Genomic DNA, 5,417 nt, shown 5'->3' on the forward strand with positions numbered 1-5,417 from the left:
CAGGTCCCTTCTACAACCTTCAGGCAGCATAAAAGTCAAAAGTTGGCCTCTAAGTTTTCAAACATTCAGACTCTTCCCCATCCCTGATGCACTGTTCTTTTCTCTATTCTAGTGTCTTCCTGTTTACGTTCAACAGTGCGCTGGTGCGCATCTCAAACACTGGTGCAAAGCGGAATTACAACCATATATATATATATATATATGGATTTAGCCCCCTGTTTTCGTTATAAAACGGTTGTTCTCCAACTTTCCATTCTCAAATGAAGTTGAGATTTTTTATAATTATGCATAGTCAATAACCGTTCACGAATCAATCAAAAAATTTACCAATTAGTTAATCGTCTAGTACTAATTAATTCATTTTGTTTGATATAGCAGAACGGAAGATTAACTCCGTAATTTTTTGATAAATGGCAGTTCTTACGGTTCCTTCCCTTAGATAGTCTTTGTTTTAAAAGTAATTTTTCTATTGGTTGTTTTAAAAGTAGTTTTTCTATTGCTTGTTTTGAAAGTAGTTTTTCTATTGCTTGTTTTAAAAGTAGTTTTTCTATTGCTTGTTTTAAAAGTAGTTTTTCTATTGCTTGTTTTGAAAGTAGTTTTTCTATTGCTTGTTTTAAAGTAGTTTTTCTATTGCTTGTTTTAAAAGTAGTTTTTCTATTGCTTGTTTTAAAAGTAGTTTTTCTATTGCTTGTTTTAAAAGTAGTTTTTCTATTGCTTGTTTTGAAAGTAGTTTTTCTATTGCTTGTTTTAAAAGTAGTTTTTCTATTGCTTGTTTTAAAAGTAGTTTTTCTATTGCTTGTTTTAAAAGTAGTTTTTCTATTGCTTGTTTTGAAAGTAGTTTTTTCTCTTGCTTGTTTTAAAAGTAGTTTTTCTATTGCTTGTTTTAAAAGTAGTTTTTCTATTGCTTGTTTTAAAAGTAGTTTTTCTATTGCTTGTTTTAAAAGTAGTTTTTCTATTGCTTGTTTTAAAAGTAGTTTTTCTCTTGCTTGTTTTAAAAGTAGTTTTTCTATTGCTTGTTTTAAAAGTAGTTTTTCTATTGCTTGTTTTAAAAGTAGTTTTTTTTCTATTGCTTGTTTTAAAAGTAGTTTTTCTATTGCTTGTTTTAAAAGTAGTTTTTCTATTGCTTGTTTTAAAAGTACTTTTTCTCTTGCTTGTTTTAAAAGTAGTTTTTCTATTGCTTGTTTTAAAAGTAGTTTTTCTATTGCTTGTTTTAAAAGTAGTTTTTCTATTGCTTGTTTTAAAAGTAGTTTTTCTATTGCTTGTTTTAAAAGTAGTTTTTCTATTGCTTGTTTAAAAAGTAGTTTTTTTATTGCTTGTTTTAAAAGTAGTTTAGTTTTTCTATTGCTTGATTTAAAAGTAGTTTTTCTATTGCTTGTTTTAAAAGTAGTTTTTCTATTGTTTTTTTATTGCTTGTTTTAAAAGTAGTTTAGTTTTTCTATTGCTTGATTTAAAAGTAGTTTTTCTATTGCTTGTTTTAAAAGTAGTTTTTCTATTGCTTGTTTTAAAAGTAGTTTTTCTATTGCTTGTTTTCAAAGGCAGTGTCGTTTAGAACAATATGATTCTGTCTCCGTTTACAGTAATGCTATGAACAAGGTAAACTAAATGAAAGGAAAATAAAGTTTATCACTCTCTTTTTATCACTTTTCTTTCCCTGTATTTCTGTGTCTATGTCTCTTTCTGTCTGTCTGTCTCTTTTTGTTCGGCCGTTTAGGATTTCCTTGATTGAGCCCCGATCTCTATAACTGACTCCTAAAATTTATCTTAGCCCTCTTTGCTGAGCCACAGCTTTTTCTCATTTCGGCCGATGACTGACTATTCACTGCACTATATTAATAGAGCTCAGCCACTGGTAGAAATTTATATAGATATTGATGAATTTAGTTAGCTTTAGAATAATATTGAAGAGAGAGGTTTTCAACATCAAATTCTCTGTAAGGGGGGTGTAAGGAATTTTAAACTCAAAACCATCGGGGGGGGGGGGTTAAATTTTGAAAAAAAGGCCTCTAGAGGAGAGGCTTTTTAACTCAACACTCCCTGACTTGGCTACGTTTATAAATTTTTGAGTGTGTAATTTGCTTTTTTTTATATTTAGAGATATTTTTTTTTTAGCATTTAACGACGCTGAATGAGGAATTTAAGTCAAAACGCCCTTGGCTACGCTCATAGAATTTTGAGTGTGTAATTTTGCTTTTTTTTTATATTGAAGAGGTATTTCTTTTAGGTTCAAACCCCGCTGAAGGGGAGTTAAAATTAAAAAAAAATCTATGGCTACGCTGATAACATTTTGAGTGCGTGATTTGCTTTTTCTTTTATTTTGAAGAGGTATTTTTTAGCTTCAAACTCCGCAAAAGGGGGGTTTTAAACAAAAAAACTCCTCTTGGCTACCCTTGAAGCAATTGAGTGCGTAATTTTGCTTTTTTTTATTTTGAAAGGGGGTTTCAAACACAAAACTCATCTAGGTTACGCTCATAGAATCTGGTGACTGATGTATGTCTAATATTGAATATGGGGTGTTTATCATAAATTTCGGAGGGGGGGGGTTAAAATCAAAACCCCCTTTAGCTATGCCCTTGAAATTTGGGAATTGTCGTTTACATTATTTTTTGTTTTGTTTTGTTTTGTTGTATAGAAGAGGGGGATCAACTGCAAAAACCTTGTTAGTGGGTTTTAAACTCAAAACCCACTTGGCTGCGCTGGCGCAAGTGATGATTTAGTATTAAAATATCTCCTACAATAAACAAAATCAAAGAAAACAATCAGTCACTCAATTCCCACACCCGTCTGTGGGTGTGTGTGTGGGGGGGGGTATTTTTTTGGTGGGGTTGACCCTCCCCCACCCCCACCCCCCCCCCCCCCCCCGGCTACGTCCATTACTAGTGCCAATTTGTTTTTACTAGAAAGCACTGTATATATGACTCTTACTTTTCTCAACTTTCTCTCTACTTTTCCCTTGCACACCTTCTCTTTTTTTTCAACTTCTCTTTTATTCTTTCTCTCTCCTTCTCTATTTGTTTTACTCTTCTCTCCTTTTCTTTCTTTCCTTCTCTCTCTCTCTCTCCTTCGTTCTCTTTCTCCCTTCTTACTCCTTCTCTCTCGCTACTTCTCTCTCTCTCTCTTCTCTTTTCTCTTTATCCTTCTCTCCTTCGTTCTCTTTCTCTCCTCTTTTCTCTTTATCCTTCTCTCCTTCGTTCTCTTTCTCTCCTCTTTTCTCTTTATCCTTCTCTCCTTCGTTCTCTTTCTCTCCTCTTTTCTCTTTATCCTTCTCTCCTTCGTTCTCTTTCTCTCTTAAATTCTCTTACTTTTCTCTGTTCCTTCACCCTTAGTTTCACTCTCTCTCTCCTACTTTCCCTTTCTCTCTTTCCTTTTTCTCCTCTCTCTCTCCTTCTCTCTCTCTCTCTTTCTCTCCTCTTTTTCTTTCTCTTTTTCATTCTCTCCTTCGTTCTTTTTCAGCCTCCATAGGTCACAAAATATTTACAAACATTATATGAAAGAACTTACCCAAAAGCATAAGGTAAAGAAGCAAAAGTAACAAACTTCGGGCTATCATGTTGTTGATGTGATTCACCTGTGATGAGTTACAAAGAATCAGTGTGGTGTCAGAAATGGGCTGCCTGTAAGTTTCATCACGCGTGTACACTTTGTCTCAATATTTGTAATCGATTCCCGCGATGATCTCAGAGGCGTACACACATTTGGTGTTCTGGAAGTGCATAATTAAATAGAAAACGTAAACAGAAAACATAAACAGAAAAAAATAAACAGTACACATTTCTTCATTCCAATGTGAGCTAGATTGTTTCAATGTCCTCACCACGAAGTGCATAGAAGTGCATTCCATCAAGCGCTGGCTGTGTGTTTGTTCTGTTTAAACTGAAAAAGAAAACATAAACAGACAATGTGAAAAAAAAACATAAACAGAAAAAAACATAAACAGACAATGTGAAAAAAAAAAAACAGAAACAGAAAAAACATAAACAGACAATGTGAAAAAAAAACATAAACAGAAAAAAAAACATAAACAGAAAAAAAACATAAATAGCAAATGTAAAAAAAAAACATAAACAGAAAAAAAAAAACAGAAAACATAAACAGAAAAAAACATAAACAGCAAATGTAAAAAAAAAAAAACAGAAAAAAACAAGATTACAAAGAGAGTTTGTGTTACACAAACTCAGAGGCGGCCCCCGTCGAAGTCGGATCCCTGTCGGATCTGCATATTCGCAAATAATATTCAAGAGGTGATTTAATTTTGATGTAAAATGTTTTACACGTTTCGGATGTTCCTTCAGAGCTGAAGATAATTACTTCCTAGTCCAAACCTCTCGCAGGACGACGGGGGATGGGAGCGGGCAGGGTTTGAACCCTGGGCCATCCATAAATCTGAACGACAGTCCAGCGCGCAAACCGCACGACCAGGCAGCCATCCGATGGTCAAAAGTAATAATGTTTCAAAGATTCATTTGCCGTAAATTTAAATTTAAATTTAATAAAAAAATAGTAGATTAGTTTTAGTATATTAAAACATTACAATATTGATCAAAACGTTTGGAAATGAAAATCTACACTTTTTTTTTACACTTTAAGTTTAGAAATTGAAATTCTACATCTTAATCTAGTCTATTTTAGTCTAAACTAGATCTAGAAATTCTAGATCTAGACTCTAAAATAATTTTAATTAGAATATAAATCCAGATCTAGATATACTGTAATAAAAATCTAGATCTAGTTTAAAAAATCTAGATTAGATCTAAATCAAGATATCATTCCTTTTTTAAACGCGAGTCACATAACGAGGCTTAATAAACATTACTATACCGAGTTCTTTTTTCATTTCATTTGAAGAATTAATTCCATATAACGTCAGAGGGAAAAAAAAACACTACGTCACACGGCCTAGCTAGACTAAAAATCGCCTTCATCTATAAGAGCCATTTATCGAGTGTTCATAGACTTTGGTGCACCGAGTGCGTTCTTTTAGCATTTCATTTAAAGAATTCATTCCATATGACGTCAAAGGAAAAAAAAAACACTACGTCACAAGGCCTAGCTAGACTAAAAATCACCTTTATCAACACGAGCCATTTCTCGAGTGTTCATAGACATTGGTGCACCGAGTGCGTTCTTTTAGCATTTCATTTAAAGAATTCATTCCATGTGACGTCAAAGGAAAAAAAAACACTACGTCACACGGCTTAGTTAGACTAAAATATGTTTTCATTAATACAAGCAATTTTTTCGAGGGTTAATAGACATTGGTGCACCGAGTGCGTTCTTTTAACATTACATTTAAAGAGTCCATTCATATGACGTCAAAGAAAAAAAATTCCATTACCTCACAATAGGCTAGTACCGGTACCATAAAAAAAAATGTCTTTATTTACACGAGATATTTAACGAGGGTTCATAGACATTGGTGC

General features: G+C 33.1%; 1 long non-coding RNA gene across 1 annotated transcript in view; it reads right to left on the reverse strand.

The window, feature by feature from the left end:
• Positions 1 to 3,656, reverse strand: part of LOC106073543 (uncharacterized) — a 9,756-nt gene extending 6,100 nt beyond the window's left edge. The window contains exon 1 of the long non-coding RNA XR_008778969.1: positions 3,499 to 3,656. This is a non-coding gene — a long non-coding RNA (uncharacterized LOC106073543). The remainder of the gene's footprint in view (positions 1 to 3,498) is intronic.
• Positions 3,657 to 5,417: the final 1,761 nt, after the last annotated feature.

Source organism: Biomphalaria glabrata, chromosome 7 (genome assembly GCF_947242115.1).
Source record: "Biomphalaria glabrata chromosome 7, xgBioGlab47.1, whole genome shotgun sequence".
In the NCBI taxonomy this organism is placed as follows: domain Eukaryota; kingdom Metazoa; phylum Mollusca; class Gastropoda; family Planorbidae; genus Biomphalaria; species Biomphalaria glabrata.